The sequence below is a fragment of the Suricata suricatta genome, chromosome 14 (assembly GCF_006229205.1).
Source record: "Suricata suricatta isolate VVHF042 chromosome 14, meerkat_22Aug2017_6uvM2_HiC, whole genome shotgun sequence".
Lineage (NCBI taxonomy): Eukaryota > Metazoa > Chordata > Mammalia > Carnivora > Herpestidae > Suricata > Suricata suricatta.
In genome coordinates this window covers 18,742,175-18,769,626 of record NC_043713.1, presented here as the reverse complement: position 1 = coordinate 18,769,626, position 27,452 = coordinate 18,742,175, and the positions used below count along the sequence as shown (strand labels likewise).

The window sequence follows — 27,452 nt, the reverse complement described above, 5'->3', positions numbered from 1 at the left end:
AAAAAAAAAAAAAAAAAAGACTTGAGGAGACCACCAACTCCTCTTTATAGATTATTGTATTTTCAAAAGCAACAAGCCCTGTGTATCTTCTCAGTGGTAGGTGTTCTATTATTGAATGAACTCTAGAGAGGTTAAATTCAACATGATCAATAACATCATCTTCCTCCAGTGCCTTAACCACATCATTTTCTAGACCTCAAACAATTGCATTATTTTTTCCAGGTAGAAAATTTTAATGGTTCAAATCTACAAAAGGCATTCATTGTGGGAAAGGTCCGGCTAAGCTCTTTACTCATTTTGGGATAGCTTTCCTTTTGTAGCTTTTGCTATTTTATTTCTTGCATATTTCATTAAGTGCCTACACCATAAAAATAATACTTCACAATCGTTCTGCATGTGTAACTTATCAGAGGCTCATTGACTCCTTTGTTTTCATTTTACCTACACCCTGGCAAGGGATAAAAATAGTGTAAATGACTTAGGTTCTAAAAATAAGATTGAGAGAAGAAAATCTCTTGCCTTCCATTGCTAACTAGTCTCTTGTCTCAAGAGATGTCAAAGGTTTCATCTCCATGCGCCAGTTCTGTTAGGTTGATATCACACAGTTTGGCTTTCTGGAACATTGTGTTACGTAGGATTCTGAAGCCATATTAGGGCTCAGCAGGCAAAAGAGCAGTAATTGGTTTAGCAATGACAGTCATAGACATTGGGAGTGAACAGGGAGTTGTCGGTGGCAACCCATGTACCTTTTATTTGCTATCCTACATCTACAACAAGATAGATTCACTGATCCCCCCCTCCAACAAAAACAGCCAAAAGGCATTCCATTCTTTCGTAGGATTTGCTCAATCCCAGTCTTTCTCTGCCAACCTTTTCCTGCTCATTTAGATTTATTCAGTATAATTTATGTATTCATGTAATGTATATACATATATATACACACACATACATTACTGTCTATTTTTCTGTGTCCCAATTTAGATGAGGTTCCTTAGCGTAAATCATGCATTTATTCTAAGTCTGTTTTTAATGGAATTACTACAATTGCAACATGGTCACACTGTATGCCAAGGTAAAGTTTTTGATGACAGTAAGCTTCTGAAATTGTTGGATAATGATCAGTGTGGTATGATTTATATTTTATCCTGCCCAGGAGGGAGGAGATGCTGGCTACATGGCATTGTAAGTTCCCTTTCTCGTATTTAACTGTACAAATGCATAGGCCCGGGATTGACACCTTTTCCTACAAAGAGCCAGATAGTAAATATTTTAGGCTTTGTGAGTCTATATGATGTACAGCCCAGTTACCGTTGGGCTCTACCATTGTAGTTCAATAGTGACTGCAGCAGCAGTAGACAGCATGTCAATAAGCGAGTATCGCTATGTTGGAGAACAAAAGGTGGAGGAGACTAAGACATCTGACTAAGTCTAGTTCACTGACCCCTGGCATGGGAAACAGATCCGTGCAGAGGGAACTTGAACCTGGTACAGAAGTCTGCAGGGGGCTGTGTAAACTTCAGTCTATTTCCGCATATATGTAACTTACCTGGGGCGTGGTGATAAGGAGAAGCAAGATGATGCCAAGGACAATGATGGCGGGTCTCTTAGAGGGTTGTTGTGAGGATCAGATGAGCCGATTATCTGCCTGCGAAGTAGTCACCATAGCTGATTATCTGGATGTTTCATGGGCAACAGGGTTCTCACCCCCATCTCCTTTCAGGGGCAGATGGGAGGAGCATGTAAGGCAGCAGACCTGGTGGACAGGAGAGCTAACCGACAGCAAACACCCTGTTAGAGAAGTAGGTGGCTGCTCAGCCCCAGACCACTGTTGTCAGAGGGAATGGGGTCTTCTTGTTGCCAGGGCTTTTGAGTTTTCAGAATCTAGAAATCCATATTTTAAATAAAACTGCCCGATTTTTAAGCATTTGCAAACTATTCAAGTTGTAAATAAATTGTAGGAGCTGAAAACTATCCAGGTATTAAGAAATGAATGAAGAGGCGTCATTGTGTGGCCTTTGGCGCACTAATCCCAGGGCTCAGATGTTAAGGTGAACAGTGTTAAGTTCAGAGGCATGGAAATAGGCTAATATCAACATCAACCAGGCCTCCTTTACTCTCTCCTGAAATGTCAAGCACTTTACTCAATTAGTCATCATAACCACTCCATTCATTTACTCAGTGTGTACGAATGACTCTGTGCTCTGTCGCAGGCACTGTTCCACAAAAGGGCATCTAGTAGTAAATAGGACAGAAAAAAATTCCTGCCCTCATGGCACTTTTTATTCCATGAGATCAGTAGTTTCGTACTCATACATATGGCAGACATAGACTCAAAGAATGGCACTTGGAGGAAATGATTCAAGGGGCAGAATCATTTATTCCCAAAGTTGAACAGGGTGACAATTATCAACAAGCATTAAATATGATAACAGAAGACCTACCTATTAACTACATACAAAAGATGCTCACAGGCTGTGCTTTGGGTTCACTGAGAATAAATTGGAGGAATCCTGGTACATTTTTTAGGACACAGGTTTAAGTGAGGTACCAGGAAGAGCTTCCCAACAGCAAGGTTGTTGAACAGAAAACAGGTGGCTGAAGTTGACTGATGAGAACTCTCTTCCCTGGAGAACTTTAGGAAAGGGGTAATCAACATTCATCCAAACGTGCAGTGTCTCTTGGGGACAGGGAGCTGGATTGGAGCCAGGGGCCCGAGTACCATAGTGAAACGAATTTTAAATTCTAAATTCTTTACTTTGGCCTAGGAGTCACCATGTTTAAAATGTTTTTTTTTTTTTTTTTTTTAACATTTTGTGTTTAGAAAGGTCTCTTCTTCCATAGTTCAAGCTACATAGATGAGCTCATGTAAGGAATGCATTTTTTAATTTTAGCAGTTTCTATAAATGGGTTTTCTAAACCCTAAGCTGAAGTTGTTACCACGACGGGGAACATGGAGATAATTTTTCATTCTTTCATGCTATGCTGAATGTCAGCAGTAGAAGCTCCTAAAAATAAGCATACCTTGTATTTATATAGCACCTTTCCCGAAGGTTCTCAAACTGCTGTGTAAGACATCATGTAATTAATCCCTATAAAGCATTCAGAAGACAGTTGTATAATATTAAGTTAATATTTGTCTTGCATATAAAGGTTTTGCATTTTGTACTTACATATTATATTTATACTGTGTGCGGTGAACTCTATGTCAGGCACAGGGTGTGCTGCCGCAAACCACTTTCTGATCATTGTACTGCACGGTCTGACAAGCAGGAGAGATGGGGAACACAAGGGATAGTTTGCAGGGAGGTAAGTGCAAGTGAGTACAAGGGAATTCACACTAGGGCTGCTGGGTTTTTGTGAAAGTTTACTTTATTTCTGGGGTTCATGGGAAGCCATTAGAGGAATATGAGAAGAGGTCATGGAAAGAGGATTCTAACACCCTTGAAAAACAACTTACTTGGCTTATTTGGATGAGTGGAGGTAAATGAGGGAAAGAAGGTCCAAAATGAGTGAAGTAGGCGATACTGTCAATTTATTACTGTCTCTGAGCCAAGTCTTCCCTTTCTCAGCTTTCTACCGCCTGTGCACACAACTTCTCCTTAAGGCTTTTCTATCTCCATCTTTCTCCGCTCATCTCTTCTGCGTGTTTACTAAAGATAATGATGGGAGCCAATTGTAGCTAGTTGTAAACACCCTAGTATGAAGTAAGCTGAGGTAATCTCTGCCAAACCTCTCGACACTTTAAATCTCATCTCTAATTTTGCAATGAAAAGATTCAGTAAGTTGATATATGTATGAGCTCCTAGAATAGCACCAGGCACATAGTAAATGTTTATGTAAGTAAGTCATTATTATTATTATTATTATTAATAATAAAAATACCAGGCATGATTGAGTGGGAATGGTAATATACCGGGTTCTTGCAAATATTTGGGCATCCCTACAATCAGCCCTCGTGGGTAGCCTTCAACTCTATCTATGCATCAAGCTGGTCCTGGTAATGAATACAGCAAAGAAATGGTCACCTCAGCCCCCCAGGTGGTTGGAGAATTGACAGGAAAGAGGGAGGAGGGTCAAATCTGAGAAGCATTGTTTGGGAGTGGGGGCAGGAGGTGGGCTTGTGTGTGATGATAAATTGGACAGATAAAGAAAAGGGGAGGATAACTCTGGAGAAGACCCCAGGGGTCCCAGCTTGGAGGGGTGGGCCTTTAACTACTGAGAGGCACAATTTGCAGGTTTGGAAAGGGAAAATGTTTACGTAGGCTCCAGCCTGTGCCCAGCCCAGCAGGCTGCCTGCAGGTTTACAGCTGAACATTACCATCATGGCACTCTCTTCTCTGGAGTGGCCAAGAGGAAGGAAAGGCCAGGGATGTTTCTGCCAGCCCAGAGGTTCTGGTATTGCCCTTGAGTGTTTTCAAGTTGGCAAAAGGGGCCTGGTGATTTTTCCACTGGCCAAGTCAATCTTCCATGCTCATGGACCTAGAATTTAGCATTTTTATTGGTTCCAAAACTCCTCTCGGTGACACTGATGAGACCGTTCAAACATGCTGAAAACAGCAACAAATCTACTTTCAAGTGTGATCTAGGCCTTGAGTAGTAGTTCTAGACCCTAAGCCAGAAGTATATTGTCTGTTTTTAGTTGATTCTTCTTCAGGCACCTAACCTAGTCTTGGCTCACCCTGAAAAAGAAGACATTCTTGAGCAAAAGCCCAAGGCTGTGGAATCAGGCCCAAGGCTATGGAATCCTGCCCCTGGCACTAAAGCAGAAGCTTTATGCAACACACTCAGAACACCCTTAGATGCTTTAATTCTGCCTTGCGGTAGCCACCTATGATTCAAGGCCATCCAAGAATAAAATAGACAAGATTGTTTCATGAATATTAGCTGCAAGAAAAAGACTTCTTTTCAAAATTTAATCAATTTTTGAAACAAAAAGAAAGCCACTTTGAACATTTCATTAAAAAATGGATATTTCAAAGATGTTTAAAAATATTAGGATTAGCCTCTGAAGTGATGGATACCAATATTAATGTCTATTATACCAACATTAGTGCCTATCCAGAAAGGGAGAGGAGAAGTTGAATGTTTGATTATCCTAAAACCATAGCAATGCTATCATTTTTCCCCCTGGAAATGTGTATTTTCTAGCTCAGTAATGGAAAAGAGAGGCCTTGCCCTCTGTAGAACTGTTTGAAGTTTAACGATTTGGATATCTTCTGCCTCCATTAGAATAATTGTTTCAAGGTTTTATTAGTGAGGTGGACTCTGGGTGCAAATGACAGAAACCCAGTTCTCACTGTCTTGAGCTAAAAAGGGATGGGAGTTTATTGGTTCAACTGAGAAGTCTATGGAATGAGCATCCCTGAGCTGGTCTGGGTCATGAGTATAAATGGGTTTTCAAGGCTCAGGCTCCCTCTTACTCCCTCTCTGAAATCTTTTTTCTTCGGTGTTGGATTTTCCTTAGGTGCTTTCTCTCTTTAACAAGGATAGCGTCCAGCATGCAGATAGCCATCACTCTTACTGCTTAGTTATGATCCATCATTAAAACCATTTCTTTATCAATGCCCTTAACACTCTTATCCCCTCTTCCTCTTATCCCCATACCTAGGGTCATTGTCCATGCCTGTGTAGTGAGGGGCAAAGATTTGTGCCTAAAATCCAGGAAACCACATAGAACATGAAAGTGGTAGACCCCAGGAGGAAATAAAGTTTCTGTTTCCACAAGGAGGGGTGGGCTGCTGGGCATTCTGGAACAAAGGAGGTCTATCCACCAGGGTAGAAGTGGACTGATTGTAGCATACTGAATATGAGTCCTGGATAACTGTGTCTGCATCAAATGCTTTGGTGCTCCAGCAAGCTTAAGTTCAGCTTGTGTCAAGTGGGAAAATCAGGTGGCTTTTTTTAGAGTCACCATCCCAATCCCTTACCCCATTCCTAAATACATTTTTTTTGAGAGAGAGAATACATACAAGTGGGGGATGGGGAAAAGAGAGAGAGAAAGAGAGAGAGAGAGAGAGAGAGAGAGAGAGAGAGAATCTTAATCAGGCTTCATGTGGGGCTCGATTCCATGACCCTGGGGTCATGACCTGAACCAAAGTCACGAGTCAGATGCTCAACCAACTGAGCCATCCAGGCACCGCTGACTTCTCCTATATACATTTTGACATGAACCAGGAGTATGATAATAGGTGGGTATCCTAGGACATGATTTCAATATTTTGACAAAAGTTTTAACTTTGGAGACTGTGGCAGAAACTCCATCCTCTCCTTTTAACCTAGTAAGGGCTTGTATTTTTATTTGTTTGTTTGTTTTGTTGGGTGCATGGCCATCCAAAATAAAGATTATATTTTCAAGTCTTCTTGGCAGCCGTGACCATGTAGTTCTTATCTCTGGGATATGACTGGAATTTAGGAGGGGACCTCTGGGTCATACCCAGAGGGAGGATGCACGCTCTCCCTTTTCCCTTTCCCTAGTCCACAGGCTGGGATGTATATACAACAATGCCCCATCTTCAGTGATACAGATGAGGGCAAAGACTTAAAGATGGCAAAATACCAGGAAAGATGGCTCCATGTGGCCCTGTAGCAGCTGCTGGTTCTGACAACCTCCCCAAGGAGAGCCACCTCTTTGCAGGGATAGAGAGAGAAATAAATGTGAAAGAAAAATAATCTTTTATCTTGCTCATGCCACTGTTATTTCGGGTTTCTATCACATGCGCTAAGCCTCTATCCTAACTAAAACAGTGAACAAAAAGCTTTTAGAGGAACATTTGGATCAAGCAATCCAGAAGGTGCCACCGTGAAAAATGGGCGAAAGTCTTAGAGAACTTAGATTATCTTAAATAATTACTGTCTTGACATTCAGGGGGGAAAAACACATAGCTCAAAAAAAATAGAAAGTGATAAAAATAATTAATTGAACAGCCTGAGAGCATGGCATTTACAATGCATTATGGAAATCAGGGACGTAAGGAGTTTTTGAGCTGGAAGAATAGAAAAGTTCACCTGGTCCTGTCACCTGCCCCAATCACCTCATTTTAGAGCTGGTTTTGTCACTCTTGGCACTGTTGATCATTTGGGCAGATAATCTTTGTTGTGGGGGCTGTCCTGTGGATTGTAAAATGATTAATAACAACCCTGGCCTCTATACACTGGATGATACTAGTAATGCCTTCCCACCCCCCACCCATCATGATGATCGAAATGGCTCAGGGCATTGCCAAATGTCCCTGGCAGGGCAGGAGTTGGGGAGGATGGGCGGGAGGAGGCAAATTTGCTCCCAATTGGTAGCACTGTTTCAGAGATCAAGAAACTGAGATTCAGCCAGCCAGAGAGCCAGATAGCATGTAGATGCTGCTCGATTAGCAAGCTTGAAAGATGCAACTCATTTATAATACTGATGGAGAATGTCGAATATTTTAAAAGGATAATACTTTAAATGAAAATGAGGGGCGCCTGGGTGGTTCAGCTGGTTGAGCGTCTGAGTCTTGATTTCGGCTCGTCATAATCTCATGGTTTGTGGGATTGGACTCCGTGTCAGGCTGTGTACTGAGAGTGCAGGACTCTCTCTCCCTCTCTCTCTCTGCCCCTCCCCAACTCACATAGGCATTCTTACTCTCTATCTCAAAATAAATAAATACTTAAAAACAAATAAATAAAAATGAAATGACAGCAATGGCTGATCATTATGAAAGTCTTTGGCATTAGCTTTTTAGTCTTTACATAACTCTAGGATTCCTCCATTGAAAGTTAGAGAAACTAAGCATGATACAGTCCAAGTAAGCTTAGAAAAGGTTACACAACTAAGAAGCAATAGAATTAGCATTTGGACTTGGTCTCAAACCCATAGACTTCCTCACCACTTTAATATAGATGGCAAACAAGAAGTTGAATCATCATGTCAAGTCAATAAAAATAAGTAGAATATATATGTTTGGATAAGTTCTCATTTTCTTTAATCAATTTATTTCCTCCATTCAGTAAGAAGTTACAGAATGCCAATTATTTGCATAGCATTGAAGGATAAAAAAATGAAAAGATTGAAAAAGGTTTATGTTTATTGCCAGACCCTGGTGTAAATTTTAACATGTTTTAATTCTTTGATTCATTACAATAACAGTGAGATGTTGGTTATATTATGATCATATTATAGATGAGGACATGGAGGCATCAGATGTTTTAAGTAAATTGCTAAAGGTCACACAAGGCAGCAAGCAGCAGGACAAGATTTCAAATTCAGGCAGTTTGATTCTTCTCTTAATTTCCAAGGGCAAAGACCACAAATGGGTGACTTAAGAAATTTACTCTTGGGACACCTGGGTGACTCAGTCAGTTAAACATCTGACTTCAGCCTAGGCCATGATCTTGTCATTCCTGAGTTTGAGCCCAACAATAGGCTCTGTGCTCACAGCTCAGAGCCAGGAGCCTGCTTCAGATTCTGTGTCTCCCTCTCTCTCTGCCCCTCCCTCACTCATGTTCGCTCTCTCTCTCTCTCTGTCTCTCTCTCTCTCTTTCTCTCTCTCTCTCTCAAAAGTAAATAAAACATTAAAAAAAAGAAATGTACTGTGTTACAGTTCTGGAGCCCTGAAGTCAGAAATCAAGGTATCTTCAAGAGACAGGCTCCCTCTGAAACCCATAGGAGAATCCTCTCTTGCCTCTTTCCAGTTCCTGGTAGCTTCTGGTAATCCTCGGCATTCCTTGTCTTGCAGCTACTTACATCTAGTCTCTGCTTTCATTGCCATGTGGCATTCTCCCTGTGTGTCTCTCTCTTTACACACCTGTCTTATTGTAAGAATAATAGTTGCATTGGATTAGCAGACTACTCTATTACAGTATGGCCTCATCTCAACTAATTACGTCTGCAATGGTGCGATTTCCATATCAAGTCATGTTCTAAGGTACTGGAGGTTAGGGTTTCAAACATACTTTCTTGGGTGAGGGGGAAGAGAATTTAGCCCTTATATCCAATAGCAACTCTTAGGCAGCATATCATAGTGCCTCCCTGTAAATAAGGTGTAATCCTTGTTATTGGGAGCTCATAGGAGGGCAGGACAGAAGGCATGTGCACAAATAATAGCAACCACACAAGTGCTAGAATTGCTCAATCTTTTGTGTCACAAAAGAGGTAAAAGCAATGAGCAATGGGGGCTCAGAGAAGTACAGAGATTTAACTGAGGCTGTGGAAGAGGGAAGCAACAGGTAGGCCTTTATTGGAGGAGTCATGAGACAGGTGAGGAGACGTCTGAGGATAGGCAAAACTGTCTACCAAAAATTAATGGACTTGGGAAAACCCACAGATTATTCCCTAGAATAGGGTGCTTTTCAATAGAACATAAAGTCTACAAGCAATGATAGAGGGGGTCATAAAATCAAAGCTTTTCAAGAACAGAACTTAATGAGATCAACTAGACTAGTTCTCTTCATTAAGAAAGGTGACAGTATTGCACAACTTAGATTATTGAAGCCAAGAGAGGTTAAGTGGCTTGCTCTTGTTTACGTAACTGGTTAGTGATGGAGGATGGTGAGTTGGCATACACTTTTTCTGTCTTCTATTGCAGCTACTTTTTCTATATTATAAAGCGAGAGAAATATATAGGGGATGTATCACAAAGTGTTGAATGCCAGGCTGAGTCTTTAAGCTGGGTACAGAGCAACAAGGTTTCAATATCGTGAAATCATCTTCAAAGATTTGTAGCTAGACCAGATGTTCCATGAGAAATAGGGCCAGCAAGAAGATGAAATGGCTCATAGCAATTCAGGGTGGAGATCAAGGGGGCTCGAACTGGTATGGGGCAGTGGGAATGAAGTGAGAAGTAGAGAAATGAGACTCTTTAGACATAAAACAGAACTTCTTGAATGTTTGGATGCGGTGGACCAGAATCCAAGATGATATTGAGGTGTAGGGCCCTGGAGATAATGTGGTGCCATTAATGGAAATGGGAAAGTTAGAGGGCAATCTAGGGTGATTATGGGATTCCCTAGAAGGCAGGACTTTCATTGCTAACACCAAGACTGTCCCCGTCACAAGTCTTGGGATGAATTGGTGACCCTAAAGGAGAAACAGGTTTTGCTTTTATTTTTATAGAAAATAAAGTATATTTTATGTAAATATACTACTCAATTTATTACTAAGTTTAAATGATGACTGAATGTAGTATTAAGGCAAATTAATGCTAAATTTGAACATAAAACCTAAAAGTAGGACAATTATTCAAGGATGTCTTTCAACTCTAAAATTCTATACATCTATGAATATAGCCAAGATGACTTTAACTAGTCATCTTTACAGCGTCGGAGAATAGTGAAATCAACAATGAGAGAGTTCATTTCAGAGATCAGCGAATTGGAAGGGCCCTAGCTTGTGTATTTCACAATTAGAAGTTTCTCTGTAAAATCAGTGTTCCCTTTGCTTGGGCATAAAAAGAACCGAAAGGTTTGACAACACTTTTCTCCTTTTGTTGGGAGCAGTCCTTGATCCCTGGGTTGTTCACATCAATTCTGCCCTGAGGGTATCCACTAATAATGCCCTCAGTATTTGTCTGCTAAATGACAGGAGTCACCGGCTCCTTGTTCACACAGGGACCGCAAAGGTATGTTTGGAAGAGCTCCTGATTTCCCAGGCTCTTCCTGAATCTTATTTTAGATAGTAAGAAGTAATTTTTCAGTGCAGTGCACATGAAATTAAGCATGCAACTGCTATTATTAATGGGATTTGTGCATCGCATTTCCCCCCCTACACAGTAACATAGACACATGTGGGAGGCTGAAGCTGAGCTACAGTTGTTCTATCAGAATTATAAAATCTGTAATCTGTCCCTGGAGATAAATGCGCAATTCATTTTCTCATGGAAGGAAAACTGAGCCTTGGTCTCTGACATCTCAAAGGGCCTACTCAGAAGAATCCCTTACTGGTTTTAAGTATTTGAGTTTTACGTTTAATTTTTAAAAAATATCCATTTCACTAGAACGTGCCGGAAAAAAAAACCCACAGTGCTTTCTTTTGTCATGTTGTGAATTCACCGTTGACCAGATTCAGCACATCACCCTAGTAGATGAAGAATGAACACCGTCTGTTTATTTCATGACAAGGAATGCTCTCTTCCATTTGCTTTAGTCATATGGGTGTTGGGGGCGGTGGGGGGGGGGAGGGGCAGATACCTGTTCTCCTCCTCAGGGTGTAACAGTTTTTAGTCTTTGATACCTGAATGTTGACTAGAAAGGGTTTGGTTTTTTTTTTTTTTTTTTTTTTTTTTTTTGTATTTTAAACCGTGACTGGGAACCATTAGTGCCCAGTAAATATTTCTGGTGACCTGATCTGTTCTCACCCTATCTTGGTTGGTCCAGTTTGGGGCAGTTTATAATTTTAGTAAGAAATTTGGATCGGTTATGGTGGACGAGTCTCATGGGATAAAGAAGAGAAGAGTCGGAAGATGGCAGCTCCCAAGAGCAAGAAGCCAGTGAGATTCTCCGGCATAAAAGCACATCAATGACCAGGCATGATGGAGCCACCTGTGATTTAGAACAGGGACTTACTTACGTCCCACTGAGCACTTTGCAAGTTTCTCTTGGCAACATTATTGATCGTGGCTGGAAGCTTCCAGGTGAAAGCCATTACTTAAACTACGAACTTCGGTAACTCTTCCAGCTCCATCATCTGGGCAGGCTTAGCTACCAGACCTTTTTGCTGGGAGCAGATCCACCGTCCAGAAGGCCAGAGCCGTTATTAACGTTGCTCACAGCGAAGTTCTTTTGTTTGGTTTTCCGTGCGCTCCAAATTGACAATAAGTGTAACTGACATCGGCTTAGGAAGTAGAAAGAAGATGTGGAGCCGAAACAGATATAAATTTTTTCCTAACCCAGACAAGCTATAAAACCTCCTAAGGTGTTTGGCTGTCACCATTTGTCCTCACGGGAAGAATTTTTTCTACTTAGTTTCCCTTCGTTAAGAACTTAAACTTTGAAATATGCTCGGCCACGGAGCAAAAACCACTGAACAAGTCTCTCCAGCTGCTGTGGATGATTTTGCAGCCATTCAATTAAGTCTCTTCCAGCCTTGAAAAGCTGCCTAATTTGGGGTTGGGTTTTATGTGCCACCCCATTTTGTATTTTCAATGTCACTTTTCACAGGCATGAAGATCATGACAGAGAATTGCAAACTGGGTGCTCTACATAATGCCAGGTTTCCATATGCATAGAACCCTTATCTTCTGCGGCATAAACTCCAGCTGCACCTCTGCCAGAGATGAGCACACAGGAGCCAAAGCGAAGAGGCAGCGAATCCACCTGTCACACGGCTTCTGTATCTCTTCCAGCATGTTTACAACACCACGGTCATTCTGAAGCCCTTAATACAGACAGACAGTCATTTGTTTCTTATAAATGCGTATCTAGATGTGGGAGAAAGTAACATCTATTTTTTAAAAATTACCGAGCAGAATATCCTGTGCAGTCCTACCATGCAGGCAGCAGCTGTGGGGAAAGGGAATATTTAAAATAAGTTAGCAAACCAGCAGTGCCTTGGAGACTTTCGCTCCGCCTTAAGATGGTAAAACAAAGCACCTGAAAAGGCTTGGTTTTATATACATGTAATTTATTTAATTCCCAAGGACAGTGTTCTCCACATCCAGAATATGTGCACGTGTGTGTTTTTTTTTTCTTTGAGAACTTTCTTTATTGAAGGTTTGTGCAACCGTTCAGCGGAAATTATGCGGCATCTTTCCTCAGAGAGAGCTGCATTAATGTGCCAATGCCCTTTATTTAATGCACTTTAAAATTCTGACGCGCCTTTTAGAAAGTATGAGTTGTGTTGGGAAAGTCTAATCACCGTTCTGCATGAACGGAAATGTGCTATTTTTGTAAGGGTAGTGCTGGAGTTGGGTTTTAGCAGAAGGGTGTCTCTATAGTACAGATGTCCGAAGACTTTGGTTCATTCTGATGCCCAAATCAACCAGCTAGAAATGTTACTTCTGCCAAAATTAGTCAAAGGAACTTCAACTAAGCATCACTTAAGCAATGTGACTGAAAACTCTTAAGACTGTAGGGAATATTTAGAATTAATTCCGCAGAAACTCAGCTTTGAGGGCAAACTTTCTTTGCACTCTGGAGCATGCATTCACCCCACAAGAGTATGCTGTGTGCCTGTAATGACTTCATACAGATTTTTTAGATGTCTCTTGGGATACTATCGTTTTGGTTTGCTGATCTAATCCATTTCCCTTTCTTCTCGATCATGCACTCACCCTTCTCTCTCTGGATGCCTCTCTTTGGATCTCTTCCCATTTCAATCAGTGTGTCCTTTTAAAAGTGTTTCATTAAGGTTGAAGTTCCAAGGACATCACTTTTTCCGCTTTGAATAAAATGTGCCTTCTCTTCTGAATGCAGACTGCCTGTGCCCTGACTGTACAATCAAAACAACGGGAAATATACCCAGTGCACTCAGGCAAAATTGGTGTGTGAGTCTCTTGGAAATATCTAGTAACAGGTGCAGTTAGATAGCCTGGCAAAGAATTCTCATTTCATAACAATTACTAATAAGAAAATAAACATTAGGTTTGCATTATTAAAATATTTTCAGATTTTTTTTTCTACTACACCCTTCAACATACACACAAAACAAACCCAAATCTAGCCAGTAACCAGTTCTAGATCAAAACCCTTAATATAAGCATTTGACTCTGTTTCTGTTTTCAACACTCTTCTATTTAAAAAAAAAGTTACATAAAGATGTTTCTTCTTGTAGGAGGTTTTATATATATATAAAATATATATAACCCAAATCTTTGAATGTCTCTGTTATCCATCAAATCAGTAGTAGGAGATGCTGTGGCTTTTTAAAAAATGTTTTTAAATTTATTTTTGAGAGACAGAGAGAGACAGTGTGAGCAGGGGAGAGTCAGAGAGAGAGGGAGACAGAATCCAAAGCAGGCTTCAGTCTCTGAGCTAGCCGTCAGCACAGAGCCCGACACGGGGCTCGAACCCACGAACCGTGAGATCATGATCTGAGCTGAAGCCAGATGCTCAACCGGCTGAGCCACCCAGGTGCGAGATTCTGTGGCTTTTGACGATTGAACAGTCACGTGTTACGTGCACTCCGTGTTAATTCTAGTAAAGCAGTAGGCATGCGCACGTTGTCCCCTTGTTAGTAAATGGAAATGTTTGCCAGGATCTGGAGGAGTTTGGGTTTCTGCAAATAAGGGTTCTAGACGGTCTTAGACGTGGCTCAAATGCACTTTGGTAAGGAAAGCTGCTTTGCGATTCTTGGAGACCTCAAATGCATCTAGTAGGAAATTCCAGGTCTTAATTTGCCTTCGTGCAGTCAGAAACATATATCCATATGTGGAAATTTGATGACCGCATGGGATTTGCGATCGTTGCACTATTTTGTATAGAACATGAAAAGAGAATGAGTTCCCTTTTGTGATTGTAAGGAGGAGCATCCTATATGTCAGAAGCTAATACATTTTTCTTAGACTTTGGATTTCTACATACGAATTTGGTGTGCCAGTTTTGCCACATTCAAAGCCAAAATGTCAGGTTTTGTGGGAAAAAAAAGGAGGGAGGTGGCTCTATTATAGAGATGTTTATAAATAGAAATGAATAGAATTTTTTTGGCAGATGGTGACTATAAGTACTTGAAATATATAGCAGGAGAGTGGGGTAGGAAGGAAGACACAGAGAAAAGCATGAAAGTGGGTGGGGGGGGGCAAGGAGAAAATCTATGTACTTCAGCAAAAAAATGTTTAGGAGCCTTAAATTCTAATGGGTGTATTGAATTAACGGCACAGAGATGTGAAGATGTATTTGCTGGAATGGAGTTCTAATCTGACACACTCTACAGGATTTCTAGAGATTAAGGTTGAGAGAACTTGAGAACAACATGGGTCCAGTGATCATCCACGCACTAAAACAGGAAATGCCCACAGGTGAGAGGAGCCAGATCAATTCTGGTCCCACTTTGAGAGGGAGAGAGTGAAAACAAAAAGGCCAAACAATTGCTTCCATTCTTTCTGCTCATAAAGGCTCTCATCGCTCCCTACTTTAATCCTAAATGTTCGCATTGGATTTAAATCCTGAGAAGCTAGGGCTGCGGTGAGTCACTCACATCAAGCAGGGAAGGGGAACAGACTCCCTGGAGGCCAGTCACCTGTTTAGTTTGGGATAAAACACAAGTTGAAAAAGGACTTGCCTCTCAAACCACGTTAGTAGCTCCAAAGTATCGAGGACTAAAACTGTGTGTGCGCGCGCGCGTGTGTGTGTGTGTGTGCGCGCACGCGTGCATGCGCGCGTGCCCTTTTGTATGAGAGAGGGAGAGGGAGAAGGAGAGAGAGAAGAGAGAAGTGAGAGACATCAATGAAACAGAGATAGGGAGAGAGAAGAGAAAGAAGAAAGTTTTCAACATAAATGAAATTGAGGATTTCCCTAAGGAGCATATATATATATATATATATATATGCTCCTTATATATATATATTCACGTATTAAAAGATGTATGTGAAGCTATATAAATGGAATATAAGTATTTCCAGCCACAGAATTAAAAACACAACACATATTGCATATGCATGTATATGTGCATGTATTTTTGTAGTTGTTAGTAGTTTTTTTGGAAAGAAAAAGGCAATGAGTGCTGTTTTACCAGTTTTATCACCGTATTCACAGTACTCAAAACCACCAGCCCCTGAGTCTCCTGATTAAACCAATTAGCCTTGTTTAGCTGTTCATTACCCACATTGCTCGACCTGCTGCTATGCGTAATAGGGTTAATCATAATGAAATGAAATCTTTTGATTTTATTAATTTCTTATATAGTATGTCTTCCAGAATTCCTACCAATGCTTGGACATCAGGGAATCCTGCTCCTGTGCTAAATGTTGCTCCCTCTGCTGGCTGTCTCTGAGGGAATGGTAAAACTACTGGCTCCAATGTAGACAAGGACTATTATTATTTGGGAACACACACACACACACACACACACACACACACACACACACACACACACACACACACACACATTTATACTTAGGGGAACAGTACCATTGCATTGAGAGTTAGCCCAGTTGTCCGGCACTGACAAGGAAAAGCACCCCCCAGGACACTTCCTACCCAGAATGCCTCGGTAGCTGAAGGAAAAAAAGCCCGGGGTGGGAGGGGCTGGCGGAGATGGGAGTTGGGGTGTATCCAAGGCTTAGATAAGCATAAGCTCCCACCTCATGACCTAATTTCATCTTCTTTGCTTGCTGATAAATGTTAGTTTCTAAAGGGGAGTTGGAGAGCTGTATCCTGCAGGACACCAATAAATATGTTACTTTGGTTCCACGGGAGTGATGGGGTATGAGAAGGGATCCTGGAATTAGTGAAAAAGCATGTCCCCTTATTAGAATCCCTCGATTTATGCAGATGTTAGTTTATTTGTGCGAAATACGTAAACCTAAAAAGAATGAGTTAAATTTTCAAAATGAATTAGAAAATTTGAAAATAGGGAGAATCCTAGAAACATATAAAATATAAATTTTCCTTTAAAAAGGCATTCTGTTTAGTAATAAAACTAGTTCAATAGATACTTAAGGTTCTAAACATATTTTATCTGCCAATCTAGATGTTAGGGGGAAAAAACAAGCAACTGTGGAGATATTTTAATAGATGGATAGATTAGGTTAACCTATCATAAAGTGTGTTTTTGTCTTGAAGTTAGGAAAAACTGCCTTTTTCTCTGCACAAAATGATTTCTTGCCCTTTGTGAGAAGATTAAGGGAGCTAAACCTTAGCGTTAGATTTGCAACCATTAAGGAGACTTGAAAAAGGAAGGAAGGCAGGCGGGAAGGAAGGCAGGCGGGAAGGAAGGAAGGAAAAACGGAAGGAAAAAAGGAAGGAAGTCCAGCCGAAGAGCATGGACAAAAAGCGTATTATATAATGTATAAATTAATTTAACATTTTTAATAAAGTGCCTTAACATAACAGAAGATTTGACTTTCCCCTCCCCTCTTACTCAATGGCTTTCTTAGAAAAAAAAAAAAGCCACAACCAAAAAAGATAAAGAGAATAAAAGAAATGAGTCTATAAAAATCTGAATAAATGGGAATTTATACGTTACTTAATGCCAATCTGCTTCAATTTTTATGTTTGTTATGTGTATCCACATACATGCTTGGAACTGACATTTAATGAATTGTTTTGGTATCGAAATATACTCTCATGCCTCTCAAATTCATGCAGACCTTACTTGTCCTTCAAAAAGGAAAACATCCTGTTTTGGTTAATGGGCTTAAAAAAAAAAACAAAAGTAAATTGTGATAGCAATTAGGTTTCTCAGTGAGCATGCTCAGTGGGTCTCTCCTGGTTGCTAGGCAACCAGCGAAGGTGTGTGGCAAAAGAGGGCCCCAAATGTAAAAACATGAGCACCTTTGGCATAGGTTTCGCCTAGTCTAGAAGCCCATGTTCATTTATTTAATTAATTGTGGGATGTCCTTGGATGACTTTCATGGATTCCCTTTCCACATTTTTTGGGGGGAGACGGTTAGGAGTCAGGAGTGAGGGGATCCGGCAGATCGGGTTCAAGCACCGTAGTGAATCCTTTGCAGGAAGAGCACTGTGTTTGAACTGGGTCGCAGTTTTACAGAGTGTGCGCGTGACGGTTTATTTTTCATCGCGGGAGTCGGCGTTGGCTCTTAACCTCTGCACTCGGGCAGCCCCGGTTTGTCCCCGGCACAATTCGAATCTTGCCCCACATCAGCATAATGTATGCAGCGGACCTTGAAACCTTTCCAATAAACCCGTGTTCACGTACCCGAGTCCTATCACAGAACATTTCCAGGGCAGCCACATTGTTAAATTAAAGGTTGCAGCCCGTATTCAAAAGCCCATTCACACACTCCGGGGTTCTGCTGAAGAAGCACTTAACAGTAGTTCAGAGAACGGTGCCGGGAAGTAAATAGGAATCAACTTTCAGAAACCGCACAAAACGCTTCGTCTTTGGTGAGCCCTGTGCCATCTCTATCAGCACCTCTAAGTAGCAACCCGACGAAACACCTGGTTCGGTCCACGGTGACAGCTCACTGTCTCTCCAGTGGTAACAATTTAGAGGCACGATGCTAAACAAGATATATACATGATGTCAAATATTGGCTGCACACATCTAAGCCAATCACTTCTAAATAAATTAACCATGGCACAGCCTAATACGATCCACCTGCTTTCTTCCTTGCGTTGTTCCAGACCCTACCTGAACCCCCCTTTGATTAAATGTCAAAAGCTTGCCTTGTGCCTACAGATTTCACTGAAGGCGGATAACAGAAAGGTTCCTCCTGTGACTCCATAAAACTGAAATAAATTCCACTGGCATCTTGTAAATTTTTATTTTCTACAATGACTGCAGGCCCCATCTGCGGCCCAGCTGTTATTAGAACGGAAAGCGTTGGCCCTTCTGCATTACAAAACAGCATAGAACAGTAATTGCCAGTGGAAGAGATTAAGTGTAGACACTAAAAATGTTTACTCGCAATGAATATGCATAACGATGGGTAGGAAACAGCACTGGAAGATTAAAAAGAGAGAAGGGTTTGTTTACAAGGCTGGGGAAAAAAAAAGAGTGGAATGTCAGTTGGCCCCGAGCCTGAAATAGGAACGAAAAACCTTTGGGCAAGGCATTAGGGAGAAAAACAGATGGTTTGTGAACCTTTTATTAGATAGAAAAATCATTAATCAAGCCCAGGCTGGAAATGGCAGGGTTTTTGGTAGTTCATATTTTAGTTTATTTTTTCTTAAAGTGACAGTATACTTTTTTTTTTTTTTTGCCTTTTTGGGGACAGTCATCTATGGATCTTATGTCAATAGGAACGCTTTTGTACAACATTCCACATGAAAGCCAGCCTCACATTAGGTTAGTGTGAGCACTGATTTGTTATACGGAGAAAATTCCTCCAAAGGGTTTCACATTTCAGCACCTGTTTTGCCTGTATAGCAATTAAAAAAAATTGCAGCATGGAATATTTTTTTTTTCATTGTTCATTCATATCCCATTCCTTTGCTTTTGAAACTTGGGGAGAAAATGGAGAAGAGGAAACTTTTGTATTTAAGGCCTCGCTGGACTGCATTGATTCATAGCAATTTAAGCAAAATATGTAGCAACCATAATCACAAATTGATTCATCTCCTGAGAGGGAACTTCATTGGAAAAAGCTATCAAGAGCGTGGAAAGGTCCCGTTTGAAAGTATACCTCTCATAAAACTAATCTGTGCCCTTCGGAGTTGAAAAGCTTTTATTTTACTTTTTTTTTTTAAATAATAGTAGTGAAAAATCTCAGGGAAGGGCATGTCCTAGAGATTAACAAAATCCTGGAATTAATGGTGCAAAGCTCATCATCTGCCACTAGCCCGTCATCAAACCCTAGGAGATGCCCTATGCCAGAGGCATTATTGTTTAAATGAAATGCATATAACATTAAAACACCCTCATGTGTTTTAAACATGCCATGTGTGTGTGCTCATAAACGTATACATATCCATGCACATACACTTACACACACACACACACACACACACACACACACACACACACACACGTTGTGTCAACTTCAGGATTAGGATGGCAGGGTAGGAAAATACCAGAATAAAAGTGCCTACCACCAGACCCAGAATTAATCTTCACACCACAGTCCTGGCGTTTTGCTGTGGTCTGCCATGTACTCAGAGCTGATAGCTCATTTTTACTTTGGGAAGCTACTAAGTTAAACTTGACTGTGAATTTTCCTGTTCCTGGTCCGAGTATTTACCGCTGGTAGGGGATTGACTTCATCTGGGTTGTCACTCCTAGAGCTAAGTAAGCATTGCTGATGCAGGGCTTCCATGAATATGTAGTGGGACAATTTCTTTTTAAGGATAGAAGGTACTCAGTATCTCATTCATGTTTTCACTCTTGTAGTGGAAAGTGCTTTTTTCTTAAATAATTTGATTCACTAGTAAATATCAGCACTTCATAGGGAAAGTTGTTTTTTGGCAGAAAGTGCTCATAGATAGCCCACTGTTTTCCTGTCCTTATTTCCAATGAGAGGAATTGTGGAAGAATCAAGGTTAGAAAACACCTGCCACATCATCTGATGTTTCCTCTGATCCACGCACCTATCTTCCATGTTAGCGAAATGAGATCCGTTAAAATGGTCACATTAAAATAAGACAAAGAATGAAGAGGAGGGTTTCTGAGTCCAGGTCTCTTTCTGATGTCATTACCACCTCCCTCAGATGACCATCCCCCTGCAAATCTGTGCTGCCTGCCTTCCGTTTCCTCTTCCCCTGGTTTCCTTCAAGGACTTAGTTATCTTCATGCAGTTTGTTAGGAGTTAATGCCATTGTCAATAACGAAGGCCAAAGAGGAGCGAGGTCAGCAGATCCCAAAACCTTGCCAACCTACCTCAGCGTCCTGGGCTGACTCATTACAGAAACAGAAGTTCAAAGACATGGCTGACATGCTCCTTTAAGATACTTTTACAGCACAGTTAACGTTTTCTGTTTTCTGACATTCTTTTTCTAGAGAGATGCTTAAAGCAAAAAAGGTTTCCTGCCACGAAAATGACATTAATATTTCGTAAATCAAGACTAAGATAATGTTTTGGCTGCTGCAGAGACGTTTACCTTATGTCGTTTATCTAAATGCTTTTCGATTAAAACATGACACAATTTTTGGACCGTCTTTAACCGGAAAAAACAATTCCAAGAACTTTTTTATTTCAGAGCCTGGAATTCTTTAGTATGTTTCTCACCAGAATTCACTGTGGAGTATACAGCCTTTCAGCTCATTGACAAAGGCTTCCCAAACAATAAATCCTTCCCAGTGACTCTTCATGAGCACTAAATCAAATAATTTACTAAGAGTTAAGAAGAAACCTTCAAGTGAAAACCATATAAAAATGTTTGTAAACTTTTGAGCTAACTGTAGTATCAACAGTTCTGTTCCCCCAAATGAAATACTTTTCTATATTGACCTATTAAAGAATTGATCTGTTTAAAGAACAGATTTTTTTTTTAATCAAAAAGAGAACCTCCCCACCCCACTGTATAGGTAATAAAGCCCTCTCAAATGACCATCTGCTGGAGGAAATATTAAAGTCACCAAAGTGATTATGAATTTTGAAGCTTTTTACCTATTTGAAAAATATGGGAAGGAATGAGGTGCTAGAGTTTGTGCTATAGGGTAAAAAATTTTTTTTCTAGTATCACATACACTGTACACTTTTGTTTCTTGTAACATAGCTTATAACAAGCATTTTATCTCTGATTATTATCTTATCTGTGGCTAATGCATTTCCTTTTCCTTTTAAAACCTGAAAGGTTTTACCAGTTGATTTTGACACATTTAGACTTTGGGAAGAAAAACACACTTATGGAGTAGCTATTTCAAAACACTGAGGAAAGTAACAGTTACAAAAAGAAAAGCATTAAAATGCTGCCATAAACCATTCAACAGCAAACGGAAGACTACAATTAAGGCCAACCTGCTTCTCTGGGGAATATTGAAGAACAATTTCTTTTCCGACTGTGTACACCATAGAAAACTGCCCACGTAGTTCCCGAGTCGTGAACTAATAACTCTGAAATGAACTTCCTGTGGGAGATGAGCCCCCTTAAGGTTGCGAGGGCCTGAAGCTGGCAGTGGCCGAGAGAATGAGGGAGAGGAAGGAGCAGGTTCTGGAAAGAGAATGCACAAGGGCTGTATAAGGAGGGGTAGCTAGGATTGCTAGCCTTGTGTATGTTACGGCACACCGTTAATAACAATGATCAAAGGAAAGAGGATATCTTAACAGCTGCATTAAATTACTATGGAAATTGGCGTTTTGAAATGAATTCAGGATGAGACCGTAACAAAGAGCATCTACGTATAGTACGGGTCACATTGTAAGGCCAGTGAATAATTCTCAAAGGAAGAGTAGTCCTGATTCTTCTTTCTTTCATTCTTCCTTACATTTATGGCATGTAGAGAAAGATGGGCTTCCCCGAAACACCCGGATGAAGTAAGATGCTTTAAGAAGATTGTGTTCTTTGGAAGATACAGGAAATATTCAATGCCATAAAAAAATAGGTAAATATCCTTATAAGAAGAGCTGGGTGAAAGATGACACCAGTGTATATTTCTGGCTTTAACAGTAACAATATTATTAAACTCCAGTGTTGAAATGAATCTGTTTTCATGAAAGCAAGAGATTTTGAGGCAATCTGACTTTTATGTACACATTTTGCATTAATAAAAAAAAATAAAGCACAAATGAGAGCTAATCTACCCTTTAGTGGAAAAGTGGAAAAGATAAAAAATAATTTGAGTTGGATAGCATTAGAGTCTGATTTTCAAGATGTTTTTTATGTATTTTTTCTATCAATATTTGTTAATCCAATAATCCTTTTTATGTGAACCTTAAAAATTATGGTTAAGTGATTTTACTGAAGTTATAAAACTGATGTTTTTATAAATTGTCAGAGTATCTGATGAAAAAGTGTATAAAAAAGAAGTCAGATAATGATGTGGGTATTTGTCTCTGCAAACCAGATACCCAAAGGCTAGCTGAATGATTTCCTTATTGCATGAAATTTTGGTCCCTGCTGTAGAGCTAACCTGGATTTCTCTAATATTATGAAACCATGAAAAGTTTTTTTTCTCAGAACTTTTTAAAAGGAGAGACAAGTGCTTCATAATTGGTTACTCACATGAAGTACTAACAGGAACAAAATCCCTCTTGAAACACTTAAAACTTACACCTTAGTCAAGGGGAACATTATAAGGATAAGTTAAACTTTACTTTTGAATTCAGTGGGGGTACCTTGGGGTTTCTTTTTAAATCTTGGTATGTACTTGAAATGGACATCTGTTGACCGAAAGTAAGATATTTTAATTTGGATGACCTTGATTTGGTGATTATTCTAGAGGAAGCCTTTTGACAGCAGTCATATCCATTTGGGGTGAACCCGTATTTTATATCTTTGTTGAGTACTATCTCCAAGTCATTGCTAGAGGTCTAGAAATATACTTTCTGGACTATTAAAGCGAAAACCTTCACAGGAACATCTTGGGAACCAGTTGCCATCAGAGTCTTTGGGACTGCTGCTTATCACTATATTATCTGTGGGACAGGAACAGAGACTGCAGCACAGTAAATCTTAGAAGCCATCCCTACATGGCTAACTATATTCTCTGCTTGTGATTGTCCCCCAATTCCTGTGTAATTTTAAACACACAAGCCAGTAAGGACCTCTGTAGCTCTAGTGAGCTCGATAATTCTGCATTGCCATGGGTCAGTAACTTTAACTTTGCAAGTGTGTATGAGCAAAGTTTTGCCAAACCCTTATCTTCATCAGTGTTTTTTAGTCCTGGTTACATATGGAAAATTATCTGTGGATTTACATTTTAGAAAATATTCAGATGTAGGGGGCATCACACCAACTGAATGGAAATATGGTGGTCAGGCCCATTCTCCTGCATTTTAATAAAACTCTACTGGTCATTCCAATGCACAGCTAAGTTTGAGAAGTAGTATTCGAGAAGGTCTCAAGAGCCAGAATGTATATATATAACCTTAAAATATGGGAGGGCTATTTTTTGGTGCTCTCATCAATCAACTGTGGAACACTCATTCCGTAAACGGTATACCATTAGTCTGAAAGAATTAATGCACCTCTAGGAGTGCTAAGTTTGTACTACAAGAACAACTTGAAGACCCAATAATTTCAAGCTCCTGGAACAAGGGCATAGTTCTCAGAGTATAGATGAATATTTCACAGATAGAGTGGGAATATCCAGAATGACTTTGCAATATGTCGAAACAGCTTTGCCCTGTTGGCTCCATTTGCTGTATTTGACCTCGTCTGAACACTTAGCAGGTGCTTTCTGCACCTCACCTTCCTCATTGTCGATGGGGTTTCAGTCCCGAAGGAATCATTTGACTCCAGAGAACTGCTGGGGCTGTGGAATGAACAGCCATGCAGCCCTTTAAAAATACTCTGTGCACCTCCAGGTCAAAATGTCTTCCATTCACATACTCCAAGAGGCTACATTTTCATTCCAAGAACGACTTTTGATTTTTTTAAACTGTTTTCCGAATGGAAAAAATGTGGAAAGATACGGTCTTCTGGGGGAGTAGATCATCCCTGGGAATGACTTGGAATGAGTTTTCCTGATGAGTTATGAGAGCATGAAGACATATCCTGTTTTCCTTCTCAATTCTGAGAGGTTTCACATAGATGCCTATTTGCTCCAACTCATTCATTCTGTTTGCACTCCTTTTTCTAAGACATCTGAAAGGAAACATTGGCTCAAAGGTTCCATCCCAGGTGTGATGAGGATTTTTGGAAGGACAGTTCTTGTTGAATGTTATTATTGTCTGCATTTCATTTCTCCTTTCTAAGGAATTCCAGAATGAGCGATCCACTCTCCACCCCAGATGTTGTAAACCAGAATTTTGGAACATTTGAACTAAAATGCAATCCCCTAAAGTTCAACTGAGTCCCAGCTCTCAAACCAAATGCTAACAAAAATGTATTTGTGCAACGGTTCACATGACTTCCTCAGTGCACGGCGTTCCAGGCTGTGTGACTCAGTCCCAAATGAACTGACACACCATACTGTAAATTTTATAACAACCAAACACCAGGATGCTAGAAACAAGGCCTTGGTTCATATGTTTTGAGAGAAGGAAGTTCTGGAAACATCCTTTAATGTTGATTTTTACAAGACCTTTAAGCAATGTTGTTTAAAAAAACACCTAGAAAAAAACCCCTAAAAAGTTCAAGTCTGTTAAAAAAAAGTTTCTTACCTAGCGTTGGCAATCATGTCAGTAAGACTAGCATTTTTGAAGAACACATCTTGGAGGGTGGATATTAGTCATTATTATCTCATCCAAATTTAAGCAGATCATTCTGGGAAATGTAAATATCCATGATTTAAAAAGCATTTAAGAGACAGGCCAGTTCATAATTAATGAAAAATGCCTCTGAAGGTTTACATGCCATCTTCAGTGTTAGAATGTAACGTGTGCAGATCTTAGTTTTCCACTCCTCCTTTTGCCCACCATTCACCTGTGTCTGTCTAATGGGAACCAGTCGCTACAGCTCTGGTTACACATCTGTTTCATGCATGTGCGATTACAAGCCGTTTTAGCAACTAGTAAAACTACAGGTGTCTGGGTTTTAATGTAACCATTTTAAAAGAGCAGTTCATGGGCCTCTGATTATTATTTTTTATAGCTGGCACTGTTCCTACCATCGCCTGCCAGCTCAGGAGTTAAACGTAACTCTGTTGTTCTCTCATCTGGTAGAATCTCTGAAACCCTTTATAAATTAATTTTTTAAACTTTGAATCCATATTGCTGAATACAGCTATCCTTGTATTGTGCACGACAGCCTCTACCGCTGTTTCCACGTGGCTCCAGCAACAGTAATTAGCTGGATTTTGAATGCTGGGTGTTAAAGTACTAAGTATGTGGATCTATTTGGCTTCCTTACTCCTATAACATAATAAAGACAGCAATTACCATCACGTCACTTTGATAAATAATGTTGACATGTGGTTTTGTGACAGCTGTAGACTGCCCATCGGTGCCCTTACAATCAGAAGTTCAGTTCTGTATAAATGAAAAATTTGATTTGGAGATTTCTTCATTTTACCTCTCATCATCCAAGTGCAGCTTGAAGACATAAGAGTTCCAAGAACTATTGTAACAACTACTGAAATCCATGATTTACAAATCAAATACTCAAAGAACCCATTCATCTGCTCTTAGAAGAGGATAGGTGTGTACAAACTACAAGGCGAGAAAACTGATTTACAGATTAGTCTAATTACGTAAATTAGGAGTTAAAATTTGTAAGAATCCTAGACAGTGCCACCAGACTCAGCACACATTACAGGAGGTACAAGTCAAAATCAATTACAAATTTGACTTTGCTGCACGGTAATAGAGGCACGTCACGTTGCTATATTTAAAGCTCTGGTGACATTTCTATTACAAATATAAGCATCATTTTCCAGGGATTTATTGCTTAGCCATAAGAATTTTTAGACAGGATCATTTATGAAATTCCAGGACTTGGGTCCCCAATGAGGTATTTTTTATTTACTTCTTTTAAATTAATAAACAGAGCTTAAATGTTCTGGATGAATGGAAACAAATTAATAGTGATAATTGTGGAAGTTTCCTTTATTAAATAAAGTTTCCCCACTTCACAGAAGCATTAGAGACTGTAGTTAATTTCTTGGTAATATATTTTCATTTGCCCTTTATCCATAACAGCATGACGATGTTTCTATGGCAGAGATGGAACCAAGGATTGATGACACCACAAACATTTTAATCCTCTGTATGCTAATGAGTTACTCAAATTAGAGAAAAATTTCCTTCTGTCTTATGATAGCTTTAAAACACAAAATAAATGAAGACATACTTTCTAGGATATGTGGGAATTTGACTCTTCCATTATTTTGTGTACTATTTTAAATCCCTGATAAAAATCCTCAGTAGTCATAATTTTTAAGGTGCTCCAGACTCTCTTCCCAGCATTCCCTTCCTTGTCAGCATCCACTGCTTCTTTTTCTGACTCCTCCTCTACAGATAAGCTGACTTCCAGCAGCTTCTCAGACACATCTGACCTACCTGCAAAACTCATCGGTTTCACGCCCCAACTGAACCACCTCCACCTCCAAGAATGTTTTCCCAATCTTCCACACATGAGTAACTTCTTATCCATGAACCTCGAAATATTTGTTTTTTACAGTAGCTATTTGTGTCCTACATACCAAAGAGATGCTCAATGAAAGTGTGTTGACCACATAAATAAATGAATGAATACATATCTACTATTGAAGACATCTCTTTTTGGACTCATGCTTTCTGTTAGGGTCAGGCGACAGATAATAGAGTATGCCATAGAAGGATGTTAATGTAGCTAGGTAACATATATGTTAACACTATATCCCAAATCTTCACCCATCCCAAAGCTAATAACATTTTGAAAGAAGTATAATGGAAGCAAATTAGATTCCCTTTCATAGATCAGACTCTTTTTATCAAGCCTAGAAATGCTAACCTTGCCCTTGCCATATGATGTATCTGAAATGCCATCCTTATCTGGTCCCTGCCCTTCCTGCATTATCTCTTGACATCAAATATTTTCCTAATAATTTCTTTGATTCCAACTTTATCCATCCTTCTTGGGTTGTCAGAATGAACTTCCTAATACTCAGATGAGAGAATGTCAGTCCCCTGCTTAGACATCGTTGATGACTCAAAGTAAACTTCTGATGGTCTACACACAAACTTTAGATCCCTTTCTCTGTCATTCAGTGCTTTCCGTCCCCTGCTCTTAGGGTGCCTTTCCCTGCCCCATTCCCTCACATCCCACCATGTGCCCAAATCTTGGGTCATGACGAACTTCGCCTCACCTGGAAAATTCCATTATATCTCCCTTCTGTAGACAGGGGC

The 27,452-nt window shown here is 40.0% G+C and overlaps 1 long non-coding RNA gene across 1 annotated transcript in view; it reads left to right on the top strand.

Moving 5' to 3' along the window:
• LOC115277925 overlaps positions 1 to 26,400 on the top strand; it is a 75,463-nt gene extending 49,063 nt beyond the window's left edge. Inside the window, exons 6-7 of the long non-coding RNA XR_003902596.1 lie at positions 21,965 to 22,066; positions 26,265 to 26,400. This is a non-coding gene — a long non-coding RNA (uncharacterized LOC115277925). The remainder of the gene's footprint in view (positions 1 to 21,964; positions 22,067 to 26,264) is intronic.
• The last annotated feature ends 1,052 nt before the right edge of the window (positions 26,401 to 27,452 follow it).